The sequence below is a fragment of the Opisthocomus hoazin genome, chromosome 23 (assembly GCF_030867145.1).
Source record: "Opisthocomus hoazin isolate bOpiHoa1 chromosome 23, bOpiHoa1.hap1, whole genome shotgun sequence".
Lineage (NCBI taxonomy): Eukaryota > Metazoa > Chordata > Aves > Opisthocomiformes > Opisthocomidae > Opisthocomus > Opisthocomus hoazin.
The window spans coordinates 8,916,407-8,934,976 of NC_134436.1; the positions used below are offsets into that span (position 1 = coordinate 8,916,407).

At 44.3% G+C, this 18,570-nt stretch overlaps 1 protein-coding gene across 12 annotated transcripts in view; it reads right to left on the reverse strand.

Annotated features, from left to right (window-relative positions):
- The window catches only part of TENM2 (teneurin transmembrane protein 2), a 1,253,534-nt gene that overhangs the window by 675,043 nt on the left and 559,921 nt on the right, over nt 1-18,570 (reverse strand). For 7 of the 12 annotated variants that reach the window (XM_075442194.1, XM_075442193.1, XM_075442192.1 and 4 more), the window contains exon 1: nt 10,614-10,702. The exons of the other annotated variants lie outside the window; for them this stretch is intronic. The gene's annotated coding sequence lies outside the window, so the exon portion shown is untranslated. Of the gene's footprint in view, nt 1-10,613; nt 10,703-18,570 lie in introns of those variants that run through there. 12 annotated transcript variants of the gene reach the window in all.

The following is an 18,570-nucleotide window of genomic DNA, read 5'->3' on the forward strand; positions in this document are numbered from 1 at the left end:
ACTGGGCAGTGACTGAACCTGAGCCTTGGTAATTGAAAAAATATGGTCCCACAATGTGCTAAAAGTAATCAGTGAACAGGCCACCTAGCTACCACAGATTTCAAATATAATATAGCCATTTTAGGCATTTCAAAAGACCCTTGTGCATGTTCAGACTAATCGCAAAGTGAGAAGATAGCCTCTATAAAAAAGCTGTTTATCTGAAATTAAAAATTGGATTAATTTTTCTTTCCCTCCTACACTACCAGAACCTCATCCAACTTCTATCTTCTTCCAAAATACTTTCTAATTGAAACATTTGCAATTTAAAAAAAAAAAAATCACAATGACAAAAGGTGTACAATTGCAATAAGCTAACCTAAAGACATGCATCTTTCCACAGAACTGACACATTTCAGGCAGTAAATCCAGTTCCCAAATGAATCTACTATGGCAGGTCTGGAAGGAAAGCGTAGTCTGTCAGCTGAGTGGGTGAACCGACCAGCAGAATTTTGTCTGCTGTTCAGAGGCAACGGACCCAGACCCTTATCTTGCGGGACCGCAACAGCCCTTTTGCTAAGTGGAGAATAAACCTATTTTTCAGTGCATTAGCTTATCCTGCACCGCTGCTTCCCTACTAAAGGAAGGATTGTTATCCATAATACAAAAAGCTATTACAGATTTACTATGTGAGCAAACTGATATGTTGAATAGCTGCTAAGTAGAGAAGATGAATAATAGCTCTATGGACTTCCACAGTAATCAAAGTGGAAATAATCATTCATTTACAGCATTCAGCATTTAGCTATAATCTACTGGTAATAGACGCAACTAAGATCTCATACACAACAGGAGAAATGGCACCAAGTATTCATACCACTCCTGGCAATAAGATAATTAGCCAACTACAAACATTGAACTGTACCTGTAAAACTTCCCCCATCAATGTCACGGCTGAAGGGAGCAGGGTAGGGAAGGAGGAGGAAGGAAGGTGGAAGGGAAAAAAAGTACCGGCATCCAACCCAAGAGATTCCTTTGAGGGTCATGGCGTACATAGGATAAATTCACCACCCACCCACCTGACATAGAAAGCATTATTTTAAAATACATAGCGACATGCACACCGTGACTTCCGACATGGACAGACCTCTTCATAATAAATCTGGGGAATTATACTCCAAAATATTCATGAACTGACTGAACCAAGTCAAATAACCTTTGGACACGGAGCTAATGTCTTGGAGCTTAACATACAGCTGTACCAGAGCTAAGTTTAGAGCAGATGAGGGAAGTGAGCTGGAAGACAGCCAGAAAGATTTTAATCCACATTTTTGCTAGCTCACGACCTGGACCCAGCACACCGGCCATAGTCCTTCCGGCCTGCCATGTCTGCCAATATTCTTTTTTACCGACAAGGTTAAGACACAGATGGAGTAACACATAGCTGCTCTTGAACTACCAGGAGAGTTCTTGGGTTTACTTCCATTTGCACTGCCTGACTGGAGAACAAACTTTATCCAAGTATTCAGTATTTTTTCTTTAACCTTGGCAATTATTTGTATAATGTATGGCACCAGGCCCCATCTTTCTTTTCTTTTTCTTTAAAGAAAACACTTAGAAACAAAGTAAGCTAGCCTCCCTACCCAGCACAGAAAGCAGCATGTATAGGCAAGGATTGATTGAAAGTCACTACAATCATTGCGAGGCATCCATTAACTGCAACTGCCACAAATTCAAGCTCGCATATACCTTTGTTGCTGCTTATTTTGAAAATAAAACTCGCTAGCTATAAATGATAGGTTCTGCTGTGCCAATACTATGGCCTGCTAAGTACTAAACAGCATTTCATTAGTAAAATTAAAGTGACATTTAACCATCTTCTAAGCGTGCGTCTTTCAAACGCATCAATTAAACTAAAACATAAATGGATGACAGTGGGAAGAGCACGTTCTAGCAGAGCTTGCCTTAAGCAGGTGATCCCGCCTCACACAAAGCCATCTGAACAACAGCAGGACGACAACATTAATTCACAGGATCAGACCCTAATGTTCAGACATAGCTAATTCAGGCTTGAGTGTCATTATATCTAAGTATTGTTATGCTGCTAATTTAAAGCCACTCCTACTCTGTAATTCATAGGGACAAATTATTTGTTTTCACAGAATCTGCTCAAAGATTTCTGGAATATCCACCAGGTTTCAGACTCGCTAGGACTAGCCCAATCTGACTATACACAGGACTTCCAACACTCATTCCCATTCTAGGGGCCAGGAAATTTTCAATAATCAGGGACTCTCTGGCATCCAGGGCTAGACAGAAAACCTCTGGCAAACGGAGCCAGCACAAAGCAGCAATCGTAGGAGCTTTTCAAAAGATCTGAACTCCACATCTCAAACTGCTTCTTTTCTACAGGAGCAAGGGAATGAAAAAGTATTGTGGCTGTCTCCTTCGCATGGCATCACCAGGGAAGAAGGGAATGCCCCTCTACGTTGGGAGTATTAACAGAACCCGAATTCTGACTTTCCCCAAGAAGCCTGCTGATGCAAACAGAATGACACAGCTCTCCCGACCCTGGTACCCTTGTGCAGAGGGGAAAGGATACCCAGAAGCTGGCCTGACACTAACTGGGGCACCATTACAGATCTTAATCTTGTAACATTTGCCAAGTTCAAGATCTACAGAACTGACAACGTATAAACTCCAACACTTGCAGTCAATGAAGGTTATGGACAAAGAGTGACAGGCGTTGAGAAAATGCAGAAGCTGCTCTGTAAAACAGCATCTATTACAGGCTTCTATTTTGGACGGCTTGAGAAACATAGGGGGAAGTGATTACTGCTCCTTTAAAAGAACAATGCAGGAAAAAGAAAGGCAATTTCAGTCTGGAGGTAGCTGATACAGAATGCCAGCTGAACTGGAGGAACCTATGGAGGCCCCTGGGATTGCTGGAGAGATGGAAGAAGAGTGTCAGTTAGGTAATTAGAGCTTCAATAGAAGAATAAATACTCCACAGGCAATCCACAGGTTCTTCTCACCTCTCGCCACTTCTTCTCTCCAGCAGTGACAGCTGCTTGTGAAAATGAAGGGAAAGGTCTCTCTCATTCAACTCATTAGTTAATAATCCTCACTGGTAATACAACAAGGAGCACAATACCAGGAGGAGCTGCCAGCCCTTCCCTTCACTGCTCTGAGGCAGAAGGCAGGGCTCAAGGTCTCGTAGGCACTCACCCTAGTAACAGTGACACAGTGGTGGAGCAAAAGGCCATGAATACCCTTATGAAAGAGAAAAGACGCACCCCAGGGCAGGTGCGGCAATATTCAGGGCACTTTTTTTCCCCGCATTATTCCCCCTCTTCATGCCCCAGAGAGAAAGAGACTGCTGTTAGTAGCCAGGCTCCTGAAACAGGAGGTAGCACATTGCTAGGGAATGATCCTAAAGGAGCAGGAGGAAGAGAGCAATGACAGTGACCCACTGAGAACTCACTATTCTGGTTGTCTTCTGTGACTAAGGTCAGTTACCAACGGAAGGCATACTGGTCATCAGTGTCACAATCTGAAAGAGACTACTTCTCTCCTTTGCCCTGCAGTCAAAGTACCATGCAGATAGTTGGACCTTCCAGAGGGCCTGTTTTAGAAGGATTACTGAAGTAACTGCGACTTTGATTTCCCAGAAAAACGCTGCAGCAAGTTCTGCTGTACGTACAGTGAGCCCCTTCGGCATCGGTCCTGACCACCGGCATGATTTTCTGAAAAGATATGTTCTGTGCAGCTCCACTCTCATGTCATCTCTCAGCCTCAGGCAGGTTCCACAGCAGAAAGAAGGTGACCACGTTCTGGATTTCAGTCAGCATCCCTTAGCAGGCAGGGAAGTTGAAAGGCAGCCGCACAGTTTATTCTTCATTCTGTAGCTGGGGTCATTGGTGTCAGATAAAATTTGCACCGGAATACCACGTACTTCAGTATCAGTTAATAAAGCTGTGACCTTCACATTTAGCACTGCACTAAGAGACCTCTCTCAGACTGCTCTGCCCACAAGAAGCAGCTGCAGAGCAAGCGAAAAGAGGAAGATTTAGGCTAGTCTCTATGCAGGGAGACAACCAAAGCCAGCTCACTTCTCCGCAAGAAAAAGATTCAGCTCCTTGTGTGACCGAGGCTACACACAAATCCCTGTTACCATACTTGGCTTTCAGATTATTAATAATCTACCTGGTAGTCTACTTCTCATAAATCTTTCCTGCAAAGACTTCACCACCAAACATCTGCATTTATTTCATGTGCTGTAACTGAAATACCTAGATGCAGGTTTTTTTCTCAAGGATTTTCCTCAGCTACAGGCGCAGGATAAAGCCCAGTGGGACATTAAGAATTGACCTTAAAGGCAGCAAAGCTAATAGGACGTTTTGATCATCTTACAGGCACCCACTCATCCCTAAACAGGCAACTTTCTTCAAAAATCTGTTCTCTATGGCTTCACTTCCAATAGCGATCTGCACATTTACAGTTTCCCTCAACAGCGTTTGCCAGTGTTCTTTAGCTGATATTTAGGCCACATGTTCCCAAAAGAGAAGGAGCTGATCGAAGCCATGGGAATTTGCTGTATCTTCATTGCTAGCAGACCTTGATGTGTCACACGAACTTTTACATAAATTCTGTCATGTTTTAGGTAACTGTACACATGTAATAAACTTTCAGGCAAATCAAAACGTTACAAGATTATGAAAATTACAGATCCACTGTCATGGTACTGTTGTGTTTACTTACAGCTATAGTTACAAGTGCAAAGTTTCAATTCGTTCAAATATTCTTCCATAACCCAAGATTTGTCTAAAACTTCCCCATGCTTGGAAATGGTCTGCCAGAACAATTATTCTTCCATGAGATTCACTAATAATCCTTTTGATTTTAGTGCTCAGTCAGCTTTGTTGAAGTGGAAGAGAAAACTGTTTCCCTACCCTTTAATGGGGTTATGTTTTTGTGGATGTTCACATTTGCATCTTCTCATGTTCTATGTATGGTTGTACACCAGCCATAGCTCGCTCTCTCAAAAATCACAGACAGTGATAAAAACATCTTCTCTGTGCCAAAACTACTTAGAGAAAATCTAGAAGAAACGCCTAGACAAGAAAACATGCCTTAAGAGAAAGTTCTATGTTCCAGACTATACTCTTGCCAACTCCTGACGGGCCATGGCTTTCTGAATGTCACCAGGCACAAAACCAAAACCAAATGTACCAAGAACCATGCAGATCCAAACCTGTAAACAATGCAAATATGAACTAAGATGAAAAGTTGTTTTCTTTAAATGCCCAGTTCTTCAGCAATGGTGAAAGTAGGTATCCACACAGTGACAACAGAACAGACAGACGGGCAAACAGCGCGCACTGAAAGGTGTTTTTCATGAAACTTGACTTTTTAAAAATATTCTTTAAGAGTATTAAGCTGCATATCACTTGTTTTAATTTGGTTCAGAAAACTCATTTAATGTTGCAAGAATGGAGTGAGTAATATTCCTTCCTAGAGAAGGTATTTTTATATACTATGATGCATTTAATATTTACCTTTGCTATTTTCAATTGGTGTAAAGCAAACATCTCATTTTTCCCCCAGAATCCAATTCAAACACAGTATTTCCCGTAACACTGGCATGATAAGTGTAGCATGTAAAGTGAACCTTATTTTCAAGATCAAAAATCTTGTCTTTAGTGTCACTGTTCTATTTGTACATCAAGTATTCTGCCTTTCCAAACACTCAACTGAGTTTTTTTGGTTGAAAAAAGGTGCTTACCATTTTTTTAGTATGTAGTACAATGCTGGAGCACACTATTATAACTTCTTTCACTGTAGACAGCTGTATTTTAGAGAGAGATTAGAAAAGTCACTAGGCAAGCTATACTTGCAAAGAGCTTTAGAATAATCTGTTGCTTACATTTAATAGGCCCTTCTATATTTTACCGCTTTTCTATGTGTTTACACATAAGCCCTGCATTACTATGTAACAACGGCTTCAGAACAGAATCTGTAGTTGCCACTTACATACATTCATCCACACCTCTTTAAACTTCCATTTTCCACAATATCATTTACATGTAGCACTGTACAGAGCCATTCAAAAACACAACAGAACCAACACTCTTAACTTCATTAGTTCCGGAAAAGTGACGTTATCCTAAACATTCTCATTTTTCTCCCCTAAAAAAAACTAACTCCAAAAAATAGATTTTCATGGTCAGAGTTAAGGGAACACACAGAAAACTTCCCAGGAGGCATGTGGAGTCTTAGATAGCTAACCACAGAAGTAGACCGACGGAGACAGGCTCTGTTTGCTCTTGGACACATACACACTGATGTAAAAAGATGACTAAGGTGCTAGGCTAAAATCTGGCAGACCTGGCCTCACATCCACGCTAAAAGCTTCTCTGGGTCTCTCAGACTATGGTCAAAAAATTCAACACTAGTTGATACCGCCTTGCCCACAAAAGCCTTACATGAACAAGGATACACAAGAGAAGAGAGTTTTGTTCCTACATATCACATCACGTATCCATTCACAACCTGCTCAGCTAAACGTAAGCTTATAATTCAACGTTGTGCAGATTGTTGCTAAAAAATCTTATAATTACATCCCCATTTGGGTGACTACTAGGTTATTAATGTTCAGCAATAAACATGAAAGTAGGCAATTTATTACGATTTGGCACTGAATGTCAATCAAGTCAACCAAAAAGCATCTATTTAAAAAATAATAAAAAATGAATAATACCTAAGCTTAGCGCGCTTCCTGCGTATCTGAGAACTCTATGTGATAACATTGAGTTAGCCAGCAAGGTGGATTTAAAACAATGTATTTGAACTTCAACCGCATTAGGAGATCCCAACGCAGACCAATAATTGTGAGACAAAACTCAGCTAACAGAGAATGCCCCAAAGTATCTTTTAAATCCGTATGTGGATTAGGTGAGACTGTACTGCAGAAAACATTCTGCACGTTGCTGCAGCTGCTCAGCTACGCGGCTCTGGGTGAGGATCAGAGCAAGAGGCTCTCCCAGGCTACAGAGACGACCAGGACACAGATTTGGTCCGGTCTGTAGCTGGAGCAGTCGGATGAGGCCAGAGGCACTTCATACTCTACTTCCTACATGAAGAAAAAGTACACTGTGCAGGAGCTGCTCTGTGCAGTGAGAAATCAGAAAGATGAGTCACGATCAGTTGGTATGACGGCTCTGGGACGTGACACCTCAGGTCAGAAAGTACGGACCAGTTCTGCAGACGTTCAGTATCTGCAAAACTATCTTTTCTACTGTAGCACAGCAAGTATTACATAAAAATACTCTTCCTGATAAAGATCTTGTGAAATTATTAGTTCAACAAGAAAAAAAGCCTAGAAAAAAAGTGACATTTCTATTAAATAATGACCTTCTGAAAAAGTAAGCCAGCACTAAAACATCTCTTATCAATCAGTTTAGTGGAAACGAATCTCATTTACATTGTAAGGTTGTATTTCCTGTTACAGATCCAGGGTGGGGGAAGGCAGACTTTTTAGAACAATCCTTTTACATAAAAGAATATTATTATTATTATTATTTAAAGGAGCAGTTCAATGATTTTTTTGGTCTTATCTTTAAGCATGGACTTCATGATGCTGCTCCTACGTGCGCCTTTTGCCAAAACAATTAAGGATGGAAGGATTAAATTCACAGTCAACTGCAAACACACACAAACCGGCTTTTCAAACATCGGTATATTGACTTGAGTGGTCTAACAGTGGCTTGAGCTTTGCCTCCATCTAATTTGACCTTCAGTTTAGTTTGACCTCTCAGACGAGAAAGTCTAGACACTGACCTTGAGTGAACCAAACAAACATTATCCCTCTTCTATGTTGCTCTAAATATTTTTGAGGACAAGATCACTGATACAGCTTGCATCACTACTTACTCTAACAGTAACACTGTTCACAAGAAATTTTCTTTGACTGCAGAAACAAAACCGACAGTCTTTGACTAGAAAATGCCAAAGCCATGACCATAACACAAGTTGATATACATATATTGCTGTTTTCTCCAGAAACAAAAATGTTCTTTAAAAAGGCAAAGAAATTTAACTATTAGCCTCCTCAAATCAATGCTCCTACCACTGTTAATCTCTGTGACCTAAAAAGAAAGTGCCTCCTCTGTTTTCTCATGCAGCTCTTTGACTTTCAGAACAAAAAATTAAAAATGAAAATACAGTTCAATTTCATTAGAGGAAAACATCAGTGGTGATGTTCATGTGTTAATTTTCCCCAGCCTACATAAACAGTTGAAATTTAATGACACAGAAACACGATAATTTTGTTTTCATTATCCACATGCAAACTAAGCACATGCAGTATTAAAAGATTATTGTTTTCACATAAGCACTGTATTAGTAGCTTACATTTAAAAATAAGCAGAATAAAAATTCAAACAAATTATCTAGATCAAAACTGCTTTGTTTTTAAATACGCTGAACATGTGTTGACAATTGGAAAAAAAATACTTCTGTGAGTTCTCAGATGTTGCCAGGACACTAGGAAACCACGGCTAAAAAAGTTTTCCTCTCAAAACAAATTAAAGTTCAGACCTCACTGCTGGGTTTTTGAATACCACACATTCTATATCAGTGTAACATAGGAACAGTTTTTATTTATTACTCAGCAATTAGAAACCCTGGCATATGGGCCAAGCTAAATTAATCATCAACCTGGTTACCAATTTGACGCCTGAATACATTGTTTGTATATATTTTAAACCCTGACAATGCAAGAAATGCCACCTATCTTCAGGCTGTCAGCCCCTTGTAAAAATCCACTTTACATTGCACCTACACAAGTCCCTTAGAAACGTACCTGTCACCGTCCTACATGGTGGAGAGTCACCAGTTTCTCAAATCAGTACAATCTGAACAATAATACAAACATCTCGAAAAAGAATCACCTCTCTCTCAATTCTTCTGAAGTTTGAAGAAAAACTTTGCGACTGTACAACCAAGGTTAACTATTAAACTTGCATAAAGTGTCTGCATTAACAGGTGATATTACTTTTTCACTAAACACAGACTAGTTTTTTAAATGCATCAGATTTTAAACAGCACTCCATAAAGTGCTCTATGAGGACATTAGAAAACTACACATACTTACTGACAGCTTGCATTCCGTGTTGTTTCAGACAAGCTTTCTCTACTTAAACTGTTACAACACTACTGCTTCTAGACTTTACTTCTTTAGAACGCACGCATTTTGGATTTCTTTGACTTTATGTAATCTTTTAACTACACAACTAAACGTTAGAAACAAAGTCTCCTTTAATTCTGTGTTCCTGCACTTCAATTCTGTCAAAATACCTGTTTTCTCCACATAATACAAGGTTTGGTAAATTTAAACAAGTACAAGCCAAACACTATACATATAAATATATAAATATTTACATACACACATATACACACAGAGAGACAACGCTCGCCACTACATTTTGAGCCTTTCAAAAGGACAGAACACTTAAGCACGGAAGTACAAAAAGAAAACAAACAAACAAAAAAAGGCATAAAAAGCACGTATTAAGACATCAGCAATATTAAATCATCCCAAACCGCTACAGCTGAATGTTTACGCTAGCATTCACACGCATCCTAACCAGGAGCGTTCAGAAAGCAGTCTGGCTCAGAGACGAAGAGTTCAGAGCTCGATTCGCACCCATTAAGCCACCTCACTCAAACCTGGGTGCAGGCAGGGAAGCCCACAGCCTCCTGCCGAGCTGCCACTCCGCGTCAGGTCTGCCAGGGGCTCGGTCTGGCGCTGGCAGCCGGCGGAGCGCGGGCTCGGCGATGCGCGGTCTCAGCGGTGCGCGGTCTCAGCGGTGCGCGCAGCGCACGCAGCGAGCTCTCCTCCCCGGCTGGGGATCTGTTACGAACTGCAACTGCGAAAGAGCTCAATGGCAGGGCTGTACGCGAAGCACCAAGGCGCTTCGCTGTTTATTAGCTTCGCAAACAACGCACGTTACCATCCCTCACCGCTTCCCGCAAGTCTGCAGCACTGATGCAAAGCAGCATTTTTTATGTTTGTTTTTTTTTTTTTTTTGTTAATTCCCTTTCGGAATACAAATGCCTGCCTGCTCTTACTCCTGCCCGTTCCTAATGAAGACGCGCTGTGTTTCCGAATCAGCGATACCTTTCCACACTACTGGCAAAAAACTGGGAAAAAAATAAAAATGAAAAATAAAAAATTGCACTTAAATCCCAGAAGATACGGAGAAATGAAAAAATAAAAAAAAAGAGGTTAAAGAATAAAAGCGACACCGCACCGCCGTAAGCACGACAGAAGGAGCGGGGCTGAGGAGCAGGGGCAGCAGCAGCACCGGCGGCAGCGCGGCCCCGCTCCCCCCGCAGCCGCTGCCCCTCCAGCCGCCCGCCCCAGGGCGCGCAGCCCGCACCGCCCGGGCCCCGCACGCACACGCACCGCGAGTTGGCAACTCCGCGGACGCAATTCCGGGGGGGGGGAGAAGGGAAGGGAGCGACCGAGACAGAAACGCCGCAGCCTCCGGCGCCGCTGCCCACGGAGGAGCGGCGAGCAGAGCCCTCGGCACCCCGAGCGCGCAGACGAGCAGGGAGCGAGGAGCATTTACCGGCAGCGGCAGCAGGTTGGGCAGCCCCGGCGCCTCACGCCGTCTCCGGGCGAGAACTTCGCACGGGCGCGGATTCCTTCACTGACGAGGGACCCCCCCCTTCCCTCCCCGTCCCTTCCCGTGCCTCCCCCGCGGCGCGGAGGGGAGGGGAGCGGAGCGCGGTGCCGGCAGCCGCCGCCTCCCCCCGCCCCCGCGGAGCAGCGCGGAGGAGCCGCGGGCGGGCTGAGGGAAGGAGGCAGGCAGCGCGCGCTCTGCCCGCAGCCCCGCCGGCCCCCCGGCTGCACGCGCCGCGGCCGCCAGCCAATCCCCGCGCTCGGCACCCCCGCCGCGCGGGCGCGCGCGCGCGCGCGCTGACAGGGGGCGGGCGGCGGCGCGACGCTGGGGTGGGGGGGCCCGCCCGGAGGGACCGGGGTGGGGTGGGGGGGTCCCCGGGGGTCCCCGTTCCCCTGACCCCCGCCGGGCCCCGCCGCGAAGGCCGCTCGCCGGGGGAGCGGGGAACGGCGCGGGGCGGGGGCCGGCGGAGCCTGCGAGGGGCCGAGGAGCGGGAGGGCCGCGGTTCTCCGGCCCTGCCCTGCCCTTCGCGCCGGAGCCGTGAGGAGGGGGCCGCGGGCGGGCGGGCCGGGGCGCGGCGGGCAGCAGAATCTCAGCACGGGGGAATAAAAAAATCTGCTAAAGCGCCGCTTCCGTCCTGCTGCCCCGGGCTGGCAGCCGCGGACACGCTGCTCCGCGCCTCTGCGGGGGAATCGCCGCCGCCGCCGCCGCGGCCCCTGCCCCGGGAGCTGCCTCCGGAGCCGCGTCCCCCCGCAGGACGCCCGCCGGTCCCTGGGGCATCGTCCAGTGGCCGCTGTCCGCCGACCTGACATTGCCCCCTCCCTCTTTGCTGCACAGCTGTGACCGCACCGACGGCGCCCAGAAACGGGAGCGGCCGAGAGAAGGAGGTGGGGAAGCGATGGCAACCGGTCAGAGCGCGCCCGGGTTGCTGGCCAGGAGGAAGGCCGCACCCCGCATCAGCCAGGTCACCCAGGAACGGCGACGGGAAGGAGCCCCAGGCGCCGGCTCACAGCGCTGCCAAAACCCAACAACCTTCAGGTCTATAGTGCCTAAAACAAGAGGATCTGCGTGGAGAAGTGAAGCAAACTAGAGCACACTGGGTTACCGGCAGCTCAGAAAAGCGTACTATAAATGTCTGATTAGAGAGAAACTACAGCTGAGTTAATTTTCCAACTGCAATTGTAGTTTTGTAACTGTCAACAAAGAGCAGGAGTTTGAAGGGGCAATCCAGAAATCAGCAGGGAAGTGTCTCTCAGCTTTTCAAGGTTAATTGAGAAGAGGGGAGAGCTGAGCCTGCTAGTAGAGCTTGGTAAATTGCACGCAACGCCATAGCTTGAGGACTGCATCTATTCATGGGGGTGAGGAAGATCTGCGTGGCCACAGCTTCTCCCTGGCCTCATCTTTTTCTGTGGCGTTTCACAGATTTCAAGATGTGTCCTTGTCTCAAGCGCTGCGGTCTAAATTTCAATGCAATATGCATGGCGATGTGTTGATTCTGCAGAGAGACTTCCGCACAGAGGTACTGTGACAGTCCTTTTACGGAAACGGATCTCTGCTTGAAAATAAACCAGATTGCACAAATGAATGTTAGAGATGCGTTGCAAAGACTGTTGCAGTTACGCAATGAGTTGTCCCTACCAGGAGGAAAGACTGAGAGTTACGCAGAGACGGGAAACCAATCTCGTCAAACTACACTTTGATGCAACGGAAGTTTCAGTGAACAAGGTAATGGAATGTCTGTAACAGCAGCCCAGAAAGCACCTGACTTGATGCTTACAATGATTAAGCAGAAATTAACAAAAAACAAATACATTTAGCCCACACAACCTAAAGATATGTGTAAAGCTTCCATCTCATTGGAGCGTTTCTCGTAGTGATATACAGACTATTACAAAGCTACTTAATATAGCCGTGAAGTGAGAGAGACCAAACACACGGCTGATTGAATGCCACACAACAAAGATCTGCTGATGGTCAATTAGGATGGATACGGGTTAACGGCCCCGACCGATCTGGACGCCTTGGGCCGGTGGCCTCATTTGTTCAACAGCGCTGCTGAAGTCCAGGTCGGGTACCTAGCGAGCAGGAACACGGGTTACGTTTCAGGCTGGGGGATTGCTTTCTGGAAGGCAGCTTACAGTAAACAGCACTCGTTTGTCCTGGCGAGCAGCTGAGTATATGCTCCCGCTGTTACCGGTTAGTAAAGATGACAGCTGTGAGTGGACGGGTACCGGGGAGAGCATCACAGCAAAACAAACAGCAGTTACGTGTCTGGGCATTAGTAGTGAGACCAGTGTGAGAATGCTGGCTTTGTGTCCACACTTAGGATTAACGGTAACTGTATAAAAATCAGAGTATCTGAGAGACAATTAACGTGTGTTTTAGAAGGATAACCATGTCTTCTCCCTAAAGTGAGAGTCCTGTCAGGAGACAGGGAACTGGGCTCTCTCTTCCTCTTGTTCTCTGTTTAAATTGATCTTGGATTCTTTTAGATGTGGTGATACAGCTTCGAGGGAAGAGAGGTTTGTTCCCATCCCTTTAATCTGGTGGTAAGGGTGTTCTCCTGGGAATAGGAGTCGTGAGGCTGAATATGCATGAGGCTGCGGAGAGTAAACCAAACACCTCATTTCTCGGTTTAGAACTCTTTAACTACTGGGTTAGTAAGTAAACGGTGACCACAGGCCACTCCTCCTCTAGCACGTTTTAAATCCTTTAGCTCCGTTTAGTTCTTCAGAGGAAAGGATGTAAGAACCTTCAAGAACAAGTTCCAAGCAGTGAATCCCAAGTGAACAGAAGCGTATTTCTTCCAATCTCAGTAAAGCGCCTGAGGAATGGGACTGCAGACGGACCCCTGTCCTGGTTCCTGTTGGCTCTGCTCCTTACTGCTCCATGCCGGAGACGCTCAGAAGGTAGAACCATGAGACACAGCCTAGAACCGGCGTGCTTTATTAGCTTCAGTCCCTGACAGCTCTGGAGCCTCTCTCCCTATCACCTTGTCACTTATGGACCTGCTGACACGGAAACATCTTGTCTGCTTTCAGGAGGGCCCTGGTTCTCTTTCTCGCACTTCTTTGAAAAATTGACCTTAAGCGGGATTTGAAAGGAAAGGAAAAAGGAGACAACAAAAAAAGATCTGCCTGTTGCTGGAGATAAATGCTGGATGCTTGTCCCCTTGCCTTTTAAGCACGTGTTTGAATTTTCTAGCCTGGAACTCCCGATTTCTCAATGTGTCCCTATATATCATTATTCCTTTATTAGTATGTAGCTGCTCCACCAGACACACTGCTATAGCTTGATCAAAACAGGCATAATTAAAGACGGTTTCTGGAAGCTGATGCTATGTAAATGCATTGTACAATGAAGGTGAAATTTTAATACTGCAGCTAATTAATGACTGGAACATTTTACCTATGGAATGTGAATTCTGTGTTGCTTGGTGTCTTTAAATAGAACTGAAAATCTTTCTGAAAGATACGTTGCGTCTCAAATGTAAGTTACAGGACTGATGGAGGGGTTACTCGGGTGAGGTTCAGGTGAAGTTTGCTGGCTGGCGTTACACAAGAGGTCACACCAGATGATAAGCACAGGTTTTTTCCAACCCTGTAAACTAGAAATCATGATAGGCAATGATCCAGTGTTAACGACATAGGACTCAACACTTCAGAATAAACAGAGAGCTTATCTTACTGAACAATGCCTCTCAAATGCTTTAACACGTTGTAAAGAGGATTATTCTAATTAATTGGTACAATTTCCCACATTTATTATATATACTGGAATATCATTGGTTGCACCTGATTTAGATGTCTTAATTTCATTCTTCACCATATGCCTGCAATTGCATAGTAAGAAACACATCCTCCGAACAGTTGTCTGAATTGTAAATAAAAGAGGAAAAAAAAAAACCCTTACGCACGGGAGTATCTGTTCCAAGTAACCCCACAGTGGTACGGGAGAAACACGCGAGTATCGTGCAGCGAGCTACCAACAGAGGAGCAGCGACAAGGTACACAGTTCTAACGCGCTGGAATTACCATCGTTGGTAATTCAGTAAACGTGGTGGATGCTTGACGTGAAAATAAGGGACTTTGTGTCACCTCTTCAACATTGCCAGAAGCTGTCCGTAATTTGTCAAACAAAAAGAAGAGAAAGGTGTTGAAATTGTACTAGTATTTTCAGGTAGTTTCCAGTCCCCTTCAGCCTTTTTTTTTTCCCCCTTCCCTTCTCCAGCCAGCCCATCTACCTTGTGAGAATTATAGCCTGTCTTCGAAATGGCTCAAATGCAAGTACCGAGCGGGTGGAAAGCTACTTGCTACATGCTTGAGCGGCTCTGAACAATTCAAAGCCATCAACAAGTTTGCAGTTCTGGAAGAAGAAGAGGAGAAAAAAAAAAGACAGAAAGTCTTTGTAGGTAATACCTGCTCAGCGGAAAGTAAAGAAAATGTGAAGACTTTTACAGGCGCAGAACACTGTTGTGCGGGAAGAGGGATCATCTGTCTTTAGAGAAATGGCCGTCCGCAAATGAGCGCGTTCGGTACGCGCAGCCATCCCCAGGGAACCCCCAGCCCCACGCGAAGTTCAGCAGAAGGCCACCTGTCTGTCACGGTGCGTGGCTACGGCGCGTTCTGCACCCGTGAAAGTCTGGCCTTCGGTGCCTAAACCTCTTTTCCCCGACAGTATCTTCGCCAACCCCAAAGATTTCAAAGGAATTCGGAAGAATCCAGCTGCCAGCTTAAAGTGGACTGGTGCCATCTCTAAGCAGCCTCTGCTCGTCTGGCAGATGAAGAGGAGAATTCACTGACCATGAGAAGAATTTTTGCGTTCCAACTGCCCAGCTCTCAGGAAACAACACCTTGTGGGCCCTGAAATTACGTATTGCCACGGAAGAGCTGGTGGGACGCACGCTGTTTCCGCCGTGGTTGCCGAGCTAAGAGTGCTTAGGTAAGAATCCTACACTGCTAATACAAACGTGAAACCAAATACAGGAGTTTCGGGGCAAGTCTTACCGGTGTGAGTCGGGACTCGGGTCTCTCACCTTCTCCTGGCCCGTCCCGTCCGGTTGCTGGAGTCACAATGGTTGCTAACACACCTTTTAGATTCCAGTTTCTGAATGCTGAAATCTGCATTCTCATCACTGCTGTAACGTATATGGGAGACAGTTGTTACCTGCTCCTTAGTTTGGCCACTGGCTGCTATTGAGTGTAATTGCAACGTTAATTCTCTTAGCCATTTTAATGACTGCGATGCCGCAGAGGACAAAGAGTTTCACTCGTCTTCCTGCAGTAATTAGTGAGAGGTTGTAACCGTTACATTAAAGAAAAAGTATATGCTTTATGTAGTTGTCTGTATATAGAAACGCCCTGGCATTTCTGGTCTGGGAGAAAACACTACAAGGTGATTATGATAAAAACCATGGAGGTCAGGGAGCAGTCCGGTTAGTAGCAATGAGTTCACTAACAAAATGAACTACGGATAAAATCAACGTCTGTTTCTGGAATCAGAAGGACTTTTTCTCAGCTCAGCATGAAGTGGTATTGGTGTGCATGAGGTACACCACAGATACATGGTCTGCACAGGAGTAAATGAGACTAAGGTTAGGTAAATGGCAACACACACAGAGAGACAGTTCTGGTACCCAGTCTAGGCGAAAGGTCAGTTAAATCGTTTTAGCCACAAGAAGTGGTAGAATAATGTATCTGAAACAATAGACAGAGAAAGAGAAGAGAGAAAGAAACCACCAAGGTGTACAGGATACAGTAGCTGTTTTGCATAATACTGAAATTAATTCAGTCAGTACAAGATTTAAAGCCTGACTCAAAAGAGGTATTAAGGTAGCAGTCTGCTTCAGCAGGGAGCATGGAAAAAGGTGCAGACAAATCATCTACAGGAAGGTGCATGTAAAATGCAAAGAATGACTGGGGAAAGAGTGATGAGAACCAAAAAGAAGCAAAAATAGAAGTGTGTAATCTATAAAATAGGGCATGTGATTTGTGACAGTTTCCCTTCTAAGTGATACACGTCCATCCCTACACAAAACGCCAATGTAATTTCCCTAACAGCATTTGTGCCTTTTAAATAAGATCACTCTGGAGACTGGGGGAGGAACGCTGAATTTGTTACCTAAAAATACTATGATATGTCGGTGAATCTTTTAACTTTCATAGGCTCCCTTGGCATTAGAAAATATAATAGGACAATATTTTTTTCATTTTCTTAGTATGCAAGTATTACCAAGACAAGGAGAAATATTAAAGAATAATAAGCCAACATAAAATTCTCAGGATTGGAATAACATTTTTTCTAACAGAAAACATAAATTCTGTGTTATTGCACAGAGTTTTAATAAAACAATGAAATAATAGCGACTATGTAACTGATGTTTATTTTTGGTAAGCTATTAAACAATTTTAGTTTTGATTTGCTCAACCTTAATTTAGCCCCATCTTTCAAGAGTAATCTTTAGGCTCTGTGCCTTCTCCTACCCTCCTTCCTTTCAATGCAAAATACTTGCCTTGAAAAGAAGTTCCACGCAAGCACACAAAAGTGTTCGCTCGCTTTATTCATCTTCTGACAAAATCCAACAACTCCATTCAGGATCAGGCCCCACTTTTGCTGCCGCCCAAACAGGGTGACACAGTCCTTTCTCTGTGAAGGTCATGGTTTAAGTGCCCGATTTCCTCAATATTGTGTGGAAGAAGGATGATGAACTTCGCTGCTATCAGCTACTTCGTGTGATGAAAGGTGCGAGAGAGAGAGGAAGTTTTCATGCCTGATCTCCTTGCATCATCTGTCGTGTTAAACGGCAGCGAGCAGCCCGTGAGCGGCCCCATATTTAATGCATGGGCTATAACAGCACTGGGCAATAGATTTCAAAAGTGATCTGGTATATGCAGTTTATCTGCTGTAAATATGTATAATGCAAAGAAACGTGCTCATTTATCACTCCTGCCGGTAAGAACTCCTGCAGTGCCAAAAGAAATGCAGGCAGCCAGAGAAGGATGGGAAGTTAGAGCAGGAGTTACATTTGCAGGGAGGTATAACCTAGAACGTCTGTTTTAAGATTACAAAAGGAATGTACTACAGCAATCGCTAACGAAATACCTAGATTCCAAACCATGTTCTTTTAAACTGTAGATAAATAGGAAAGAAGACAACAAAACGTAATAATCGTAAGTTTACTATGTCTAGATCTTTTGTGAAGTTGAAATTTGAAGTGCTGAAAAAGGGAAGAGAAGGCAGGTAACCCGAGGAACAACGAGAACATAGACTCAACTCCATCAGTTTAACAGATGTTTCCTTTTCTGTTGTTTTCCTTCTTTAATTTATATTTCTCATTTAAAAAAATGAAGTCATGTTTGCTATGTAAAATCTACCAAATTAGTGAAGTACGATTTCCTCTTAGTTTTAATGTCACTTCATTGTTATTCTTCTGTTTTATCAAACAATTGTTCAGTTTTCCATGCTCACTAAAGACATCATTTCTTTGTACCCAAAGGAACTCCTAATTGCTGCACTACTACACCAGGACTTACTAAGCAAGTTCTTCTATTATTTCCATTCTCTTCCAAAGACGTACAGGTAGACTTCCATTTTTTAAAATAATTGTCTCGGTGTTCTCAGATGTGAGGAGGGAAGAACTTTCACACTGATACATGTTTGCAAAATTGATGTTTGTTAAACTGTATTTATATGTTCTCTGTGTTCTCCTGTCTTATTACTCCTTGGGGGATCCTTCATATCTCTTATATCATAAGCTACTCCCAGGCTAGTTTCTGATCTCAGGGAAAAAAGGTGTAAGCTGAGACTGCCGGATCCTCAGTCCCACTGTATACATGGGATGCAAAGGCACCTCAGAAAAAGAACTTAAAATTTTCCCGCTGTTTCCTCAAGGATGTGAAACTTAGCT